The sequence below is a fragment of the Phalacrocorax carbo genome, chromosome Z (assembly GCF_963921805.1).
Source record: "Phalacrocorax carbo chromosome Z, bPhaCar2.1, whole genome shotgun sequence".
Taxonomy (NCBI): domain Eukaryota; kingdom Metazoa; phylum Chordata; class Aves; order Suliformes; family Phalacrocoracidae; genus Phalacrocorax; species Phalacrocorax carbo.
This window is the reverse complement of record NC_087548.1, coordinates 60,924,703-60,945,775: the sequence shown is the minus strand read 5'-3', so window position 1 is coordinate 60,945,775 and position 21,073 is coordinate 60,924,703. Positions and strand designations below refer to the sequence as shown.

General features: G+C 37.3%; 1 protein-coding gene across 1 annotated transcript in view; it reads right to left on the bottom strand.

Annotated features, from left to right (window-relative positions):
- The window catches only part of FER (FER tyrosine kinase), a 247,172-nt gene that overhangs the window by 27,410 nt on the left and 198,689 nt on the right, over positions 1 to 21,073 (bottom strand). The window lies entirely within an intron of this gene.

Sequence of the window (21,073 nt, the reverse complement as noted above, 5' to 3'; positions counted from 1 at the left end):
TAATCTAAGATATTTAATAACAGGGCATGTTTGAAAGGTCATTGATATTATAGGACAAGAGAGACACCTTAACGCTTAAAGTAAAAGCTTCCACAGAGACAGAGCTTTGGATAGTGGATGCAGCCCTCCAAGCCCCAGGCTGCAGGGGGCACCTGGAGCATCTGTCTGCCCCAGGAGTGATGGCCCTCTGTCCTTCAGTGCTGTCGTGGAGAATCTGCGCCACCAAGTGGAGGCGTGACAGTAGGAAGTGAGCAGGCTAGGCAGCATCAGAGAAGATAAAAGGGAGATGACAGGATCTTCTCTGAGGTGCAACAGCTTGAAGAGTCCCAGAGTCCACCTGCAGTAGAGATGCAGGCAGTGCCTACCCCTAGTGTTAAGGTAAGGGCAGCCTCTGCAGAAGATGCAGCTCATGACTTCTGCCTCCAACAGGAATGCTCCTACCCTACATAAGGGCTTACAACAACAAAATACGGTCACCACCCTCAAAAGTGGAAGAGAAGCCAGACGCACCTTCAAGTAAAGGTGACCACTGATCCTAAACCATGCAAGACCACCAGGAAGAAGTGGTGAGTGATCGTAATGGGCAACTCCCTGCTGTGGGGAACAGAGGCACCCATCTGCCAAACTGACCCATCACTGAGAGGTTTGCTGCCTGATCCATGATGTTGTGGAGGGACTGTTGAAGCTTGTTCAACCCTCTGACTGCTCCTTCTTCTTGTTCTTCGATGTGGCCATCAGTGATACTGCCACAGTCTACCTAGAGAGTATCAAAAGTGACTACAGATCTCTGCAGGCAGTGATCAAGGGTACAGGGGACCCAGTGGTGTCCTCATTCTGCTGGTTAGGGAAAAGGGTATGAAGAGGAAGGCACTGATAGTACAGGCCAATAATTGGCTGTGGAGCTGGTGTGGCCAACAGTGTTTTGGGTTCTATGACCATGGGACCGTGTTTACAGGTCAGCATCTACTCGGGAGAGATGGAGTCCATCTCACTAAGTGGGGCAAAGCTGTTTCAGAATAGGATGGTTGACCTGGTAATAAGAACTTTCAGCTAGGAATAAAGACGGAGAGAGAGAGTTACTAGCAATGCTGTGAGGGAGTGATGAACAGGATGGATGAGCAAAGGGCCTGGGGTAATGGAACTGGATGAATGCTTTCTTTGCCTCAGTCTTTACTAGCAAGACCAGTCTTCAGGAATTTCAGGCTCCAGAGGCCAGGGACAAAGTCTGGAGCAAGAAAGACATATGCTTGGTGGAAGAGGATCTGGTCTGGGAATACTTAAGCAAAATGGACTTAGATAAGTCCATGGGCCCTGACAGGATGCACCCACGAGTGCTGAGGGAGCTGGCTGATGTCACTGCAAGGCCACTCTCGAATAATTTTTATCCATCATGGTGACTGGGAGAAGTGCCTGAAGACAGGAGAAATGAAGAAGTTACTCCTACCTACAAGAAGGAGGACTGAGGGAACTGAAGGCTGGTCAGCCTCACCTTGTTCCCTGTGGAAGTTATGGAGCAGCTTATCCTGGAAACCATTTCCAGGTACATGAAGGAGAAGACAGTCATGAGGAGTAGTCAGCATGGATTCACCAAGGGCAAGTCATGCTTGACCAACCTGATTACCTTCTGTGATGAAATGACTGTCTTGGTAGATGAGAGGAGAGCAGGTGATATTGTCTACCTCAGTAGCCTAAGGCTTTCAACACTGCCTCCTGCAAGATCCTCACAAAGGCACTGTTGAAATATGAGCTGAATGAGCCGTCAGCGAGGTGGATTGAAAACTGCCTGAAAGGCTGGTCCCTGGGTGAGTTTGATCATTGATAGTTGGAGACCAGTAACTACCGGTGTACCCCAGGCAATACTGGGTCCAGGCCTGTTGAAAATCTTCATTAATGAGCTGAATGATGGGGCAGAGTGCACCTCAGCAAGTTTGCTATGGCTCCTTTCACCAAGAAAAGCAGCAACTTCAGTTCTTAATGGTAGCAAATGGTCCTTCCCTCTACACAGACTAGCTCTGCTGACTTCTTTTTCAATGTAAAAAGTTTACACGCTCCTGAACAGAGGACTTACAGAGGTGGTAAGAAATATTTTGTCCTCCTGTTGTAACTAAGCGTGTCTGCAATCTTAACCATGACAAAGTAATTGTAGTAATACAGTATCATCAAAGGTAATCATAATTATTTATAGCTTTGACTTGGGAACATGACTTTCTCCTGCTCATTAACACAATTTCCTATAATTATTCTACGTATAAACAGCAGAGGTCTCGAGCCTTCCACAGTAAGAGAGAGCAAAACAAACTAAAATGGAAACAAAAGTATAGAAGATAAAAGGAAGGGCAGCACCGATGTTAAAAATCAGGTAGGCAAGTACAATTTAAAAGCAGAAAGTCCAGAGCATTATTATTATTATTAAGCTATTTATAAGGCAAGAAACAAAAAAATAACAAATTAAATTATTCAGAACAATAAGAAGAGTACAGCTATGAACAATGTACGTTTTCAGCATTTCTCCACAGGCTTTAAAGGTATGCTGGTGACACTCTGGAATCACAGATAAAGAAATAACATTCAATACTGTTTCTTAAAGGCAAGAAGAATAAACCCAAGTTCAAAGTGGTACGCATATGAAACTAAAAAGACAGATAGGTCATATATCTTGTTAGGCATGATTTTTAAATGCTTATCTCCCTTGTGTTATCAAGGCAAATATATCAGCTAGCTTGCAGTTCAACATAATGTGAAAGGTGTATGTATGTACAAAACCTCTAAACCCCACCTCCTGAAATTAAATAGAACTGAATCATAAACTGAGGTTATAGGAATTCTTCTATTCATTCATCCCAGCACCACCTTTTATGTACAAAAGTGTAAACACTTCCACAACAATTGTCTAATGTGTCAAATGCCTGTGACATTTAGAAGGACAATAGCAATTTTAATAGGGTCTAGAGATAAAAATTTAGCCTATTATACCTTACAAGGTAGAAGACGGTAGTGCATTCATTTAAAATCCTTTTTATTTACCTTTTTGTCTGTAAAAATTTGGGCTTTTGATTTGTAATGAATTAATAATTGATAAATTTTGAGAGATCAGTTGATTCTACAGTTCTATATGCTCACATGAAGCATTCTCTTTCATTTTCTCATAGATGGTTCTCTCTACAGAAACTTGGCATTTGTCAAAGTGACCCAGGTGTCTATTGGAGTACTGAGACTTCCTTTCCACTGTACACCTCACAATCTTTCAGTTATCCTTTCTTCTGTGGTTTTTAAAATTTATAATACCATGGGGGTGGTGGGGTGTCCAGCAGGAAAGCCTGAGATCACTTCCACTATCTACTGACATTAAAGGAAGCCTTCCCTGACTGCAGCTGTCACGCTTCACATCAAAATATCTGGAGACAGATTTCTTGCATTTCTACTTTTTAATTTTACCCTTCTAGCCTTTTCTGGACTTTATAATTACATTACTGGTGAAACATTTGCCTGCTTCTCCTGGACCTCTGTTTCTTTGAAAAACGTTTAGCTAGAGTGTATGGAATATTTAGGGGAAAGAAGGGCAAACAGCAGCTCTGGCTGCTGCACTGTGAAGTGTGCAGAAAATACTTTGCAATACACAATTTCCACAGGACTAAAGTTCTGTCATTTGGATATGCAAGTCAACTGTAAGTAGGATTGCTTAAACCATCATTAAAGCTGGATTCAGTGATGAAAACAAAGCCCTGGGAAGAAACTGACCAGCTGCTTGCTCACTACAGAGAAGAAAGTCTGAAGGAGATGAAGCTGGAATATGAACATATAATGAAGTTGGCCTTGTGAGCCAAGTCTTCATCTATATAAATAAAAAGTGAAAAAAGTACTTTGTATAGAGTTAAAAACAGTCAATGCTTGTTTCTTAACTATCTATTTCCTGGAAATATGAGCCACAGTGTGAAATCCTGGTTCTACTAAAGTTAACTAGCTTAATGGAATTAGGATTACAACCATTGTTATTAAGCTGAATTTGTTCAAATATTTGACAATACCTTTTTCCAGCTTTGTTTGGTTTTTCTTAAAGCAGATACAGTGTCTCGAGATAAATTCTGCAAAACTGCTCTGCATATGAACTAACACAGGAGACTGACAAATAGAAAAGGGGCACTCAAAAATTGTCTTGGTGACAAGGCAAAGTAAATTCCCTTTTTCCTTAAAGAATAAAAATATCAGCCTCCTTTAGAAGCCCATAGCTAGTGTTTGTCGGCTGCAATCATAGCAACTATGGCAACTAGCATCATAAGAAGAGAAACATGTTATCCAAATCTAAATACTAGTTTTCCCTAACTTGGCTCACGTTTACCTTACATACTCCTCCCCATATATTCACAAATACAGATTCCAAGTGATAGAATCTTCAGCTTCTGTTTTCAAAATACTCTTATTAGATCAACCGATAATCTATTTTACATTTCTTACTTCTATTCACAATGTGATTTTGTTACATTTATTGGATACTTTAAATCAAGCACTTCTTATCCTTTTCATTTTTGTTATTCAGCTTTCTCTTTTCAGCAAAAAATTGTCCATAATTTTTGCTTATCCTTTTGCTTTTTTCTGAGTTACTAATTTATTTACCACTTTCTAATAACCGTGTCCAGAGCTGCACGCAGTGTTCTCTTCAATGTATCTCCTTGCTCCCTTACAGACGGGCAGATCTTTTATTTTCTCTGCCTATTTCTAGTGTGTGGATAACTATTGCACCTCTTTAAGTATCTCTGCAAAAGAGATACAAATTATACAATACACTAGATATGAAATGAATTTGTCTTGAATATACATATGAATATAAAAGAAGCATACGATTCATCAGTGAAATGGAAGTTGTGTATATATGCCATAATCTTAAAGGAAATCCTTGAACAATATTTCAAGGTGTTTTTAATATTAAGTCAGTATGTGTAGTTAGTAACTTAGTCTGTGGGGATCTGAACTGCGTCCAACAGGTACCTCTACATCAGCAAATAATTCAGTACAAGAGAAGCAGATAAACCGACTGAAGTAGCTGGTGATGAGGCCCCTCAGGTTTCCATTACATGCAGTTGCAGAGGTTTACTTGGGATTAGATATAGTCTGGTTTCATGTGCCAAACATGGTCCCACACTGTGTGCAGCAAAGCTACCATACAAATTTTGGCTTCCTCAGCTGCAGACTTCTTTAGGAGCACCATTCTGTCCTTTCTCCTATGCCATGCCAATGTCAGCAACACATCAGTGGCACATCAGACCCCCTGCCACTATTGCTCACAGAAGACTCCTCATTATTTCTGCTTCTCCTCATAGCATCTTTGAGTTACCTGATGACTGTCCTACCTTCCAGCTCAAGGTTTTCACAACATCTACTGCAAGGGGCTCAAAACACCAGTAGAGATGAACTGTATGGTTTTAAATAATAGTTTGGAACTATCATAGAAAAATACTGGCTCACCGTCAAATATAAAAATTACCAAGCACTGTTATCAGTTGCTATAAAATACTCCCCAAAAGGAAGCTGAAGCACTTAAATTTGATAACTACTTAATAGTTAAAACAATAAAACCACTGCCCATTTAGGGAAAAAATATGACATAGAAAAACCTTCCATAACTTTTACAGTCTCTAAGAGTTCTGTCTGCCTGACTCTCTCTGAAGGTTACAATGCTCTCTTGTGGTAGGAAAGATGGTTATTTAGTTACAAACTTACAAACAACTAGTTTCAATTTACAGTCGAAGTACAGCTGTGTTACAGAAGAATAATGATATATAAAGAAGTTAAACAAACCCTTTGAAATTAAAATATATTAATAAATAACCAGGATAAATAAATATATCTGTTACCAAAGAAATATTATATTTAGCTTGAGATCAGTTAAATATGACAATAGCAGCATGGGAGATCCTGTCATCAAAATTTTGCCATCTGTTTATGATACTCAGAATTTCCATTCAGGAACATGATAATACCTGATCATTTCAAGCTAGAGAGATATTAAACTCATATCTATGACTAGTTTCTTATCTAAGCAGTTACACTAGCTCCCATAAGGATTATTTTCAATACGAAAGGGAGGAAAGGGTGGTCTCAGTAAAGGAAAACCAGGAGGGAGTGGGAATTCATTATTCCCCCATGACCCTGCAAGGAAGGTAAGGAACTAGTCCCGATAATCGTGTGCAAGAGAGGACAGAATGCACAACAATAATGAAAAAAAAGTGTGGTTTCCTGGAAGTGAATGAGAAGTCAGGAAGGTCTATGATATGGAACAGGAAGGACAGTCAATCCATTTGTTACTGAATGGGAATGGAGATGTTTATAACCAGTTAAGAAGCAATATTCATAGCAGCAAAGTTTAAAAACTCCTTGTTTAAGCATTTTTAAGCTTATTCTTCATACTGATCTCCAAAATCCTGCCCAGAAATTACTCCAAAAGCAGGAAGCCTTTCCAGTCAAGTATTTTTACTTATTCTGCCACCCTAACTCCTATATATAGTTTTTCAAAACTAGGACTTGGCCCTGATCTATTCACTGATCTATTTTTATTTCCCAGAACCCATGAGACTTGATGAAGTATCTGACATCCTGCTTTGCCAGGAGCTTTTTCTGTCAGGCTTGAGTGACTCAGCTTAAATCTGTGACCAACAAAATACTGTAACATTGATTCAACAATTCTCACAGCTCTATGTACCTTGATGATCTCCCTCAATCTTCCAAATCAGTTAACATGCCGATAAGGCTTTCTTCACTGCCTGCTGCCTTGCATATGGGATTTTGAAATAGCCTTTGACAAAGCTAAGTCCTATTTCAATCAATACTCAGTAATATAAAAATGTTTTATAAAAGCATATTCCTGCACTATAATTCTCCCAAATGGGATAGAAAGAGGCTGAAAACTACCGAGCAATGACAAAATTGAGAGAACCTAACATGGACTTAGCTTACTGGATGTTTTATTTTACTTATTCTCAGCAACTGTGATTCCTTTAAGGTGCATTAGATTTGTTCAGAATCTTTTTGTGAGCAGGACCTACTGGAACTGAATTTACCTTCAGACTGAGCTGAACATGCATACCTTCACCTAAGTTTCTCTCAGCTTTATGAGTAAAATGTCTTGATTCTCAAAGAATGATAACAATAAGCTGGAAAACAGCATTTTCTTCGTTATTTGACATGCAGAACTCTATGACATCTATGATCATGCAGAAGTAATATATTCTCTAAAACATAATGTTTTTCAGCTGCACAAACTTTAAAACTAACTTCTTTCATGAAGGCACACTAAAACCCATTTTACATTTTTCCTTCATCTGTTTTGCACTATGTACACAGCCACACACCTACGCTGAATGTAATACTTCAGTGGTAAAACTACAGCAATGTAAACCTCAGAGGCACTTCTGAAAAACCTCTTGAGGCACTGGGAAGAACTACATTAGAGTAAGGTATGTCATCACCAGTACTATCTGAAAAAATAGCGGATAAACATTTTGTCAAATCCACAAAACAGCTGTAACCTAGTATGCATATAAAAATACATGTATGTATGTATGTATATAAAAATTAGAAAATGGAAATATGTTTGTTTTCCTCAGGAAAGCAATTTGAGATTTTATTATTTGTTACCACTGACATACAGCCTAAGAATTTTTTATTAAAATGAAAGTAGTTTCCTGTCTGAGACAACTGGGGTACATTCCTCTTTGGAATGTCAAGAATCAGTAACATGAAGCCAATAAAATAATGAACCAATACATTATATCTTAGTGCAACATACATTTCCTTTTCTAGAAACACTAATTAGAATTTTCTGCTCTAAGAAATAAACCAGAAAAAGTTCTACACCCTCAAGAAAAGAAAACTGTACAGAAAAGTATGCTTTGGCTTTAATAAACAAACACTGACACTTATCCTCTGGTCAATGATCTGTGCTCCAAGAAGAATCCCATACCTCACTTCTGAGATGACTAGCATTTATTTGACTATATTCTTCCTCTCCTCCCCAATTAATTTTCTTCTGCTTTTGTCTTATCTTATAATCTAAATTGTTGTTTATTATCTACCACTAACACCTCCTTTACTCAGTGCAAAAACAAAATCCTGCAGTCCATCTTTATTTTTGGCACAGATTATCAAAAACATAGTTTAAAAATTCTGTGGAAACACCACCAGTGGTATAGTCAGCCACAAACACGGTTTGCATTCTCCTGGTTATAAAGTATCTGATTCAATCTGACAAGGAGGTGTCTGAACTTCCTGAGCAGATTTTATATGAAACTTTGAACTCCAAAATACAGTAAATGGAGAAGAGTTACTGCTGTAGTTTCATGCCAATGACTACAACAACTTGTTAAATAACATGTATTGAAGTATAGCAAAACCAGTCATTATCACCTCAGGTCCTACTTCTCTTCCAGTTGATTCAATGACTATTTTTCTGTTGATTTCAGCACGGCAAGTTGTATTCAATGCACTTACGTAAACACACAACACTGGTTTTGCACATAGACTTTGCTCTGTGGGATCGGTTCATTTTTCACTACAATTTCATAGTAAAATTGTTACTTCAAAGATGGCAAGCAAACCACTATCTTATTTTAAATAACCAGCTAGCCAGTGATAACAAAAAATTAATTTACTTCTAATTAATGGAATAAAAATTCATCTGGCTATAAAAAGTTGCAGCTTTTCATTTACTACTGAATTTCAGTGGGAGGTTAGGACCCTTGGTTGAACAATGATTTCCCTTGATATCTCTTGATACTTTCAGATTCGCACCTTATATTTTCCTCCTAATTAGTATTATTAAAGCTACAATATTCTCCAAACTTTACTTTTAAATCCATTAAAAAAACACTGTTTAAGGGATTCATATAGATAGATAATACAAAAAAGTGAGTAACGGAGCTATTCCTGAAAGAGTATAAAAGTGTTCACATCGTCCAACATTAGGATGCATTTTTTTCTCTCGGGAAGAGATAAGGCAATTTCAAAATTATTTCCAAAATATCTTTTCCTACTCAAACAAACTAGTCAACACAAACTAGCAAAATCTGGAGAAACATGTCTGATGGCATACTGGAACTTGTTCTACCCCTTAAAAGTTCAATAGTAAGTCACAGAAATTAAAATTCTCCTTGAGAGTAATGAAAGCTAAGAGAATGTGGAACTGTTAAAAATTAATCCCCAGAAACTCAAATGAAGACATGAGGTAGAAATGTCTAGATGTTGTAGATGATAGTAACCTAATTAGTGTTGCACACATAACAAAAGTATAATATTCTCTCTTCTGTACTTGCTTCTGCATAAAGTATATAGATATGTCCTTTGACAAGAGTTTCAGAGTACATGTATAACACAAGACAGAAATTCACAGACCATGAACTTAAGGATTGCTAATTCTCTAAAGAGTAGATGTCTTTAAACTTTTTACATTTACCATAGAAAAATAATTACATTTCATCCACTCATCTCCACTGCACCAGGACTATGAGAGTAGAGAAAATATTATTTATACTATGTAGGAAAGCTATTTGGCTTTATGATCACTACAATAACTTTCACAAACACTAGTTCTATGTTATTTTTATCTTAGTTTTGATATCTTGTACTCTCATTTCTTACTTTTCACTTCTTAGAGAAAGCCTGCTGCTCTCCTGCAGTGAGTAGATTTATTATTATAAAAAGATGTTATTCAAATGATTTTGTCTGAATAATACTTGTAAATTCCTAATATTTATCAACAAGAAGGTGGTATTGCAGTTAAATAAAAACAACCCTAACACAATACCATGACACTCAAAATGCTACAGCTTGTTAAATAGAATGAGGAAGGCTAAGAAAACTTACATTTCTTTCAATCCCATTTGCTTTATTTCTAGAAAAGCTTACTCATTTTTCAGAAGGGAATTTTCTGTATCGGAGACATCTCATAAGGAAAAGATACACTGACTCAACTCAACAAAGGCGAAAAAATATTTCTCATAAGATGTATCTTCTGTAACAAGAAAGAAATCTAAACCTCTTCTGAAATTTCTTATGAGTTGTTTATAACCTAAGAATTCCTTCTGATTTCTTACAATAAATTTAATCCTTTCTATAATTATCTTTTGACACTTAACTTTTCTCCCCACTGTCTATAAAACACTGTTTTCTAATGCAAGAACTTTATTTTGATTTACACACAATAAGAACAGCTGTCTTAGAAGAAAGGGTACAAAATAAGCCTTCTCCTAAAAGAATGGCACATTTACTTCATTTTATAGTTGCATACAATGTATGTTCCTTAGCAAGGATTTCTCATGTCCTTCCTTCGTGATGCCAAACCATCTTCCCACTCTGTGTGACCAGGAACCCAGCTTCATGCTCTGCCTCGCTCTGTCCCACAGATGACTGGGCAAACACCTGGAGAGTTATCATCATCTCCCATCCGTGCACAACTCCTAGCTCCCTCCCTCCAAATATTCTGATTATAGAGCTTATATCTCAGTGATTTTCAGTCATGTTATCATTCAGCCGTTGAGGTCCTTGAACAAGGAAAGCTGACCACTTCATTAGAACAAGGATGCAGATAATATGGATGTAATTCTTTAAAATTAGTTAATACTGCAAAATATTTAATTTACAAATGAACTTGGATACCATGCTAATACTTACATTATTAATTCAATTTTATTACTCTTATTTTCATTAATCGTATCAAGGTACATTAGGTAAATTTTGGTCTGGCAGTGTGTCCATGAATGCACTAACTGGAAAACCCAAGGTATGACCTGCCACCCCACCCCAATTAAAAAAACCTGAGTTAGTGTTTTCAGCTGCAGATACCACCTGTGGAAGGTCATTCATTTCAATGCAGAACAGTTTGGAAAGAGACAAAAGGATACTCCCAGTTAAGCGATGTATATAGTAACTTCCATCCAATATAAATCCAGTGAGTCTCATTGCCACTCCCCACATGGCAAACAATATATTATGCTTTCTTTAATGAAAAGACAGAGCAGAGAGGCCAAGAAACTCTAGTGCCGATGGAAGCCCTGAAATGTAAGGAAGTCTTTGGCAGGACAGGACAAGGCATCAGTTGGGGTGGGCTGTCAGGGGCAGTCTGAGTGGAAACCTTGTTCTGCTTTCATCCCCAATCAAAGGCTCTCACTCACCAGGGCTGCTATATTAGTTACTTTCAGAAGCACAAAATCTGCAAGTGTTAAAATAAGGTCTCAGGTCACGTTTAAGTTATACATAAAAACAGAAGACACTTGTGTTCCTTAAAAATAACAATACAGAGAGTCAGTTGACCAGAATGAAGAAGTTACCTTCCAACAGTAAGTCTAACCTCTAAGTGCTAACTGAAAGATGAGATGTACCAAAACAGAAAGCAAAAATGGAACCTGTTATACATTTCCAGTTATTGTGAAAAATAATAGATTTTCAGCCTTCCCTGTATTAGCAGTGATTGGTGAATTTTATCACCATATATATTTTTATTAAAACAGTTTATCTTAAATATGGACATTTTTTAAAAATAACCAGGTCTACAAAATAACATGACAAAAAATTTAACTATTACTATCTTTAATTTAACTCTACCCAACATTTTAAATCATCATGCTAGGAAAAGTGATATATTGACATCTCAGAGGTCTGAAATAACTGGATATTTTCCCCTTCTTATGGGTGACATATAAAGGATGATATTCAAGTACAAGCTGAATAGGGAGTGTAGGGAAAGTTTACCCAAAAATAAATACAACTTCACTGAAACCTTTAACAGACACTTCAAAACATTAATATAAAGAACTATCTTTGGCTGATCATAGTGGATTATCCCTGATGCTGTTCAGCTGATGCCTACACTGTGTGTTGGTTAGATATAAGACAAAACATAAAGGAAATTTCAATTACATAAGCTGAAATGTTATAACTGCCTTATCAAAAGAAAATTCAATAATGGAAAGAAAAAGTTAATTTCTCTTTAATTATTTCATATGAAGAGACTTCAATTTGCCATTCCAAACTGAGAAACAGCAGAATCTGATCTGCTATACTAAACTGGCCTCTGAGAACTATTAATTATTAATATTAGCCTCAGAACAACCACAGTTATGCAACAACTTTGTTTTGCACTTGTATTAATAGGTGCCTTATAATTTAATATTTAAAAAGAGTAGCAAATGGTAGAGATAATTGGTGCTGGAAATTCCCAATGGCAAACAAAATCTGTCCTAATAGCAGCTAAACAAAGAAATGTGTTATTCTTAAAAAACAAAAAAAAGACACTAGAACTTCCAGTTCTATTACTAAAACGCCAGTCATTAAGTTAATATAATCATATGTGTAGTCTACTGCTTATTTATGTAACACCAGAACACTGAAAAGACACAATTAAAATATATATTTCCTACATACTGTGATCACTGACTCCTCTCGTAACAGGACTGCATTGACCATAATTCAGAAATATATGAAAGATAGGGTGGTCTTACTGAGACAGCATGATAGTTCAGATTTACAGTAAACAAAATTGTATTCAGGCATTTCTTATACTCTGACCATACAAATCCATGCATCTGTTACTCTAATTACAAGCCTACTACAGCTGTGGCAAAGCTAAATCTGAGATACCAAATTTGCTTTTAATAGAGGTTGGGGTGAATTTCAGACAAAGCACACAAGGGGAAGCAGCATCAACCTCTACAACAAATTCATAGAGTCCACAAGGGAAAACGTATTCCTGTCCATTTCAAAATCTGTTGTTATTCAGCCATGCCACAATTCAATAGCTTAGGGAAACAGATAATAGATTAGAAGGAAGCTCACTTTTATCCAGAAGCAGCTCTTCATCATAGTTCACATCCACTTACATTACAGCATACTTAGAATTCAATAATCTAATTTATGGTAATGAGTATAAAGTATACAATATTCATAATATTTTATTTAATGGGTTTGGATAATTACGTTTCCCCCGTTTTTTTCTTTAACACTTTCAGATTAGAATCATACAAGCTCATTAAAGAAAAAAATAATCGTGTTGCTCAAATAAGATTTGAGGCAACCAGAAGTCCCAATTCAGAACTCATTCAACTTTAATTATAAATGGATTTCTCTGGAATCAAACCACGTTTACCAATGTGACAGTGAAAATGACTGTAAATTGCCGACACCCCTGACCCCGCCCTGGGCAAAACTTTTGAAAATCTATTTTCAAAAGCTGAAACCTGGTAGATAACGCTCTAATCTATTCCTATATGGCAGGCAGAGTGAAACATAGCAGTGAACCCATCTCTCCTCCTAGATGACAGCAGTTGAAGAGCACCGTATTATTTTAGGGTTGGAAATACCACATTTTGAAGAAACACTGTAGTGTGAAAACTATGAACAATAAGTTCCTGGAGTGTTTGAAAGCACTGACACATCTGTGTTGATAAATGTTATGGTCCGGAATGCAGTTTTGATAGCCACTGATGAAGCAGGATCTTGTGCAGACTGACTACCCCAACAGCATCACACCCTTGGAGAGCAGAGACAGGCTGAAGATTCTAAGTGCCTTCGTACTGCATTAGCAGAGTTTCAGCGAACACCGCGGCCTTAAGACAGGTATAGCATCCCCTTCCTCCCTCAGCAGCAGAGTGCCAAGCAGTCTGGCAAGGGGAGCAGCACCACTGTTTTGGCAACAGTCAACACTGCCTTAATGTGCTTAGCAACAACTCTTAGTCCCAAGAGCCGCTCTTTGAACCCATGTTTGTTGGAAACAGTTAGCAGGCAGATCCTCAGCTACCCACAACAGAGCCGGGAGAACGAGGGCTTCTGCAACCTTCCTGTATGCTTGCATTCTGGATCATTTGTCCAAATAAATGCTATGCATTTGTAATGGTTCTTCCATTAGCACCTCTTACGACCACTGGACCAAATAAAAAATAATCAATAACCTGTGTAAAACCCACAATGCTATAATTGCGCAGTATCTTTATACTAATAAGGTCAGTGGAAGTACTGGTTTTAGTGGAAAAAAGCTTACTAGTTAGGAAGCAACAGGAAAAGTTGCATAAATGTTGTGGCTTGCCCCAGTCAGCAACCAAGCCCCGCACAGCCACTTATTCACCCCCCCACCCCTGTGGGATGGGGGAGAGAATTGGAAGAGCAAAAGTAAGAAAACTTGTGGGTTGAGATAAGAACAGTTTAATAATTACAAAAAATAGTAATAATAATAATACCATTAATAATATAATGAAAATTAAATTAACAAGAGAGAGATATATGAAACCCAGGGGGTGGGAGGAAAGAGAAAAAAAACAGAAGTGCAAACCCGCACCACCCACCAAACAACGCCACCAGTCCCTGAGCTGTGGTCACTGCTTCCCCTGGCCAACTCCCCTCAGTTAATATATTGGGCATGACGTTACATGATATGGAATAACCCGTTGGCCAGTTTGGATCAACTCTCTTGGCTGTGCCCCCTCCCCTCCCGGCTTCTTGTGCACCCGGCAGAGCACGGGAAGCTGGAAAAGCCCTTGACTAGTACAAGCACTACTCAGCAACAACTAATACATCAGTGTGTTATCAACATTATTCTTATACTAAGTCCAAAGCACAGCACTGTGCCAGCTGCAGTGAAGAAAACTCACTCTATCCCAGCTAAAACCATGACAGCATAGCAGGCCCATATTAAGAAATAAAAGCTCAATACATGGTACTGTAATATGCCAATCAAATTCAAAGTTTGACTAAAAATTACTTTATAGACATGACAGAATAAATTTTCCTGGCTTTTTTTTTTTTTTTTTAACACTAATGACATACCTATACAAAGTGGCCTACAGAAAAGTAATGGTTCTTCATCAATGTTCCCATTTGTGGTTTTAACTTTAAATAGAATGGAAATATTTTTAAAAACATGCTTTGTAACATCATTTGATATAAAACAGAGACATCATCTTATAAATAAGGCTTGAAATTATGATTACTCATTACATTTATATGGTGTTTCAGCTGTACAACTGACGATAATTCTCTGAAAGACTTATTCGTTGAAGCATGATCAACTATTATTATTAACATAACAGTACAGAATTTTTTTATTCAGTAATGATTAAATATTGCCTATGAAAAAAAACTATAGAAATGGAATTTAGCATTATCACTTAATTTTATACATACAGTTCTGAATGAATCATAAAAAGCTAATTAATAATGGCAAATTAATGCTTGCACAATAAACCTTGAAGCGTCTGTCTAGTTTATAGAAAGACAAACTCATTCCACCATAATGTATTCATTCTTCATTAGCCATCACTAGCACAGAATACTACAGATCTACAACAAAGGCCTTAGCTGTTGCAATTGCCCAGGAGGAAATGCAGTATTCAGATAAACACATTGTGCTCAAGAAGAATCAGCTACTTTGGAAGAGAACCAAAGCAGCCGTTCCACAGAGCACTGAATTGCTTGGTGCCAGCCAAAAGCAGACACAGGCAAGTATTTAGCTCCTGTCTTCCACTGGATTTAGGTAGAGAAATCAAGTAGGCAGGTTATTCCCTCTCCTTAGGAAGGAGACCTCTGTTTTGGAGCTAAACCATCATTCTCCTGCTCACAGGAGACTTGAATCACTGCTGACACACTAAACTGAATAACACCTATGCTAAATTGAATGTGATCACTTTTTGTCCTTTTTGTGGTAGCTGAACTATTGTCCCAGGAAGAAATGGAAGGCTCACAGGAAAAGAAAGACTAACTTAACTATATAGTGTAGTTCTTAGAGCATTCATGGTTATGAAAAAGTTCTGACACCTGTTTCCAAAATTAGCATTTACACTAGCAGTTACCAGACAGAAGAGGAAAAAAAGTTCTGGGGGCAAAGTAGATCAGGTAAAGAAGATTAGTAACAGGGAAGCAAGTTTTTCCCTGGTAATTTATATGTAATTAATATAAATGGTATATAACTCATGAAAACTATAGATATCCTGAATTAATATCCACAGAGCCAGGGTTTCATAGCACAAAGCTGAACCAGCTCCTTTTAATTTAAGGTGGGGTTTGTAATGGCTAGAAAACTAAGGCAAAAAGAAGCAGTAGCAATATGACTCAAAGTGGAAGAACTGGACCACAGAATATGATCATCTTACCAACCAACACATCTTCTTTAATTCGGAGTATGGGAGACTTCCAGAATATAAATGCATTGACTGAAAGGAAAACTTGACTAAGGAATATATCTTGATTACAGTTAGTCCGTCTGTTCTCACACACATAGTGCATATATTGAAAATAAGTAATTTGAATTGAATACCAACTTTATGCCACATTTAGCAGATGCGTAGTTGAAGGCTACTGCTTTGAAAATGTTTAATAACTGATCACTTTTAAGATTCTAACTTTTATTATAGCTCTCACCTAATAAAGCCTCTTGTTTAATCATAGAACGGTTTAGGTCGGAAGGGATTTTTGAAGATCATCTAGTCCAAACCCCCTACCATGGGCCAGGACACCTTCCACTAAACCAGGTCACTCAAAGCCCCATCCAACCTGGCTTGAACATGTCCAGGGATGGGGCATCCACAGCTTCTCTGGACAACCTGTTCCAGGGCCTCACTACCCTCACTGTAAAGAATTTCTTCCTTATGTTCAGTATAAACGTCTCCGAGTTTCAAACTGTTGCCCCTTGTCCTGTCACTACCTGTCCCTTCAGGTAAAGAAGTCTCTGTGACTTTCTTATAAGCCCCCTTTGTACAGTGAAAGGCTACAACAAGGTCTCTCCCATCTTCCTCAGGCTGAATAACCCCAATACTCTCAGCCTTTCTTCATAGCAGAGGTGTTCCAGCCCCATGATCATCTTTGTGGCCCTCCTCTGGACTTGCTCCAACAGCTCCATAGCTTTCTTGTACTGGGGACCCCAGAGCTGGATGCAGGGCTCCAGGTGGGGTCTCACCAGGGCAGAGTAGAGGGGGAGAATCACCTCCCTCGACCTGCTGGCCACGCTGCTTTTGGTGCAGCCCAGGGTACAGTTGGCCTTCTGGGCTGCAAGCGCACACTGTTGGCTCATGTCCAGCTTTTCATCCACCAGTACCCCCAAGTCCTTCTCTGCAGGGCTGCTCTCAATCCACTCATCCCCCAGCCTGTATTGATACTGGGCACTGCCCCAAACCAGGCGCAGGACCTTGCACTTGGCCTTACTGAACCTCATAAGGATCACATTAAATAATTAAAATAAATAAACTGGTTATTAATGTATTTGTAAAAGCTGTAAAAGCTCTCAAACAAGGTAAAAACCAATCTACTTCTCAAGTAAAGCATTGAAACTGTGCGCAGAACACTCTCAAGGAGCACAGTAGCTAACTGAAAAAAGATATTTTTGTTAGTTTCAATTAGAATTATATATGTATTACTTGGAGATAAAGCTGCAACACAATTTTCCACACAGAAATATTTTCAAGACTTAACTGTGTCTTTGATTTTGAAAGGTTGTACTTACTATCAAATCATAACAGGATGTTCTACACATAATTGCTTCTCTCAATATTAAAATATTTTCCCAATTGAGTTCTACCACAATTTGTATTATTTTGTTACAGAATGATGGTGCTAAAGAGAGGGAAAAATAAAACAAGCTATAGGTATGTCCAAGTCTATGAACTGGGTAGTTGCAGCTTCTCTCCTGTATTCCCACAGGATTGGTTTGGAAACTAAACATAAATTATGGACAAATTCATTCATCATGTGCGAATCAAATACTGGAAGAGAAGACCACTCATAAATGTTTACTGAACCAACTGAAATTATCACATCTCCATCCTTATCTTGTGTTTATAATTAACATAAAATATGGAACTATCTAAACAATATCATATGGTAACAATGAAAAGCACAAAACAATTTTTCAGCCTCATGTTAATTAAATTAAATTACTACATTCTTCCACATATGTTCAACCACTTTTATTTCCTTTAATAATATCTTTTCATGCAGCTTTTTTTTTTTTTTTATTTCTGCCCACTCATTTCTGCTCTTTAAACACAACAAAGAGAAAGCAAAGAACAAGTGATACCTGGATGCTAGAGGAGATGAAAATGCAGATCAAATAATCACTCACATGCATTGAGCATTCTAAGTCTGACAAATTTAACTTTGTATTTGCATCTACTGAAAGAGCATAGCACACACAAATACAGAAAATGAAGAGCAGATTAGTGGTTGCACTACTGAAAGTCTAAGTCAAAGTATGACTCGTACAGCAATTTCAGAAAGCCACTACAGATTTAGGTAGAATTTTAAAATATAAAGGCTAAGTATAACGAATGCAGCTACAACTAAAAAGTTGTATTAAAAAGAATTTTAATAAACTGCTGAGCAGCCTTTAGTTTCACATTAACAGCAAGTCTAATGTACATGGTACTATATTATGGTCACCTGAACTACTTAAAAACCATGTGAGGATTCTGAACAAATCTTTAAAACAACAAATAGAATACTGCAGAAAAACAACAGCATGAAGTAAAACAGCTTTGTTTTGCTGCAGCCTACATAATAGAAACTATTTCTAATTATATATTATTGATCCATCTTAGATAATAGTAATCAAAGCCTACGGACTTTTAAATAAAATAAAAAACATTCCACTGCTTAAACCATTTTCTCTCTACTTAATTTTCTTACTTATTTTTACCTGAGAACCACTTTCAGTTGATGCAGTTTCTGACAAAAAAGAAAGTTTATTGTTCTTTCAAAAAATTACTATTCTTTTTACATAGTGCTAAATTTTCTTCCTACTACGAATTGAACTGTTCCATTCTAATCTACATGTTCTCAACATTAAACTTACTTATGACTAATTTGTCTTACCTGACCTAAAAATGAGAGAACAGGGCTCCCAAATTCCTTGTACAGACCATGCAGTCACATAGCTGCACCTTCACTGCTCAGGTAAGAAGGGACTGAAACTCCAGCGGGGTTCTGAGTCCTGAACACCTAAGAGCTCGCTTACAAAGCACTAGACTGTTTGACTTTTCCCTGCTAGCCTGTCATTCCCTTGTTTACTGTATTTGCAGCATAGCACCAAGCATGTTGTACCTGCTAGTGTGCAACAGGTTCAAAGTACCCAGCAAGCAACAGAGGCGCTGTGCTTCTGTGGCAGACAGGGTTTCCAGACAAATCTATCTCCAGCCATCCCTCAGGGTGCCCAGATATCCTGGACACAACAACTCAAACTGGGAACAGACCTAGAAAAATTTTATGTACGCTAATCCTATTAAAATGCAGTTTAGCCTTTGGTAAAACGTGACTTTAAAGCTTCATGAGCAACTTTCCTAGAGTAAGCATTTGCCAATTAGCCTGTATTAGTAACTCACCCCCGACACCCAGAAGTGCCTCTATCGTGACTGCTAGTATCACTAAACTTCATTGGTTCTTGACCTGATTCAGAAATTTTCATTACGTTTACCTATCAAATTCAGAAAAATTAGCCCATAAATATAATAAGCACATATTATGGCCATCCACATAAAACCAAAGATAATTTTGAATATCCCAGAAAATAAGATTGGTAAAATAATACTGGAACTGCATATTTTGGTTTATTAATCTATGTGTTTCATAAAAGTAAGCAGTTTTCCTGAAGATACTGTTTGCTTGCTTGGTTGCACTTTAAAACTGCAGTTTTCTTCAGGATGTGTTTACTAAAAATTTTGTTTCTGCCTTTAAGGAAAGTAGTATCTACCTCTGATAGCCTCCTGTGACAATTTGTCGTAATGATAAACAAATTTTGTGAAGATTTTGAAATTTGAAAAGTAAACAGGGAGAAAGAACCTTTTCCCTACTTGTACCATAGTCTGTGTAACCCAGGATGTGTGCACTGGCAAGTCTATGGCACTCACAAAACAGGTTAGATAACAGCTCTTTTTCCTGACTTGAGATCTCTATGACACATTTGTACTCAAGCTTTCTAACCTAAAACAATGAAACAATGAAATTCTGATATGGTAAGACACTGCTACCATACATCTTCTCTCTAAAATATATTATCTGAATCACTAGTATCTCTGTAAACACACCTTAACAAAAGCTCTTCCTATTCTCCACTAACTGCCAGTGTGTCTTCTAGAGATACACTGAAGTCGCCTTGTCATCTATAGTAGTTAGAACGGTACTAATCCACATACATGAGCAGAGACCCCCTTTTTCCAGAGGTTTGTTTTTTTTTAAAAGAGGGGGAGGTGGGGATAGTACTTCTCAAAAAATAATTGCTTCTAAAATTATTTATATTTCAGTCATCACACTATCATTTAATGAATAAATACCATACTCTTCTTCAGTAATTGCAATTACCAACTAAGAGATTACACAATACAGTTCTAAAAAATCTTAGTTACTCAGCTATTACTTTTCCCCTTGGTTTTTTTTTCTAAGAACACAGGAGTTCTAACATTGATCTGACAGTTACAGAAAGCATTGAGCACTAGAGCATTTATAAGGCTAGTGTAAAACACTAATGCTGTTACTTGCTCTGATTTTTATGCCGTTATTTTCTTGGCAAACAGAGCCAGGCTGAAACACGTTCTACCACAACAGAACACTAGGACTTTAATCCTATTTTTCCCCATGGTGCTTACAATGCTTTTTTTGGGCTTTCCCAGAAGGAATATTCCATAGTTTTGTATAGCGAATTAGGTTCTTTTTCTTTAAGTGTTTCTTATGTATTATGATCTTGCAGAAGCGTTTCAATTAACTTGTGTTTCAGAATAATTTTCCAAGTTCTGGAAACAGCATAAGATTAGTATTCTATTTAAGTTTCCTTAAATCAAGTTGAACACAAAGAAGAGCAAAAAATATATAAATGACACTTGCATTAATACTGTAAGATTTTATAAATAGGTTTTGAGCTTACTCCTGTCGCAACAGTTTTTAAAGATAAATCTCCTTCTAGACCTGCATGATTACAACTGAACAATTCACTGTTGATAAAAATCTAAGAGAGATGCCACTCAGGTCTCCATTATCAGCATTCATCGGAATGGTGCTATATATGAAATGGGCTGATTGTGTAAGTGAAGAGGCACACAGGTCACCTACAAACATTCTG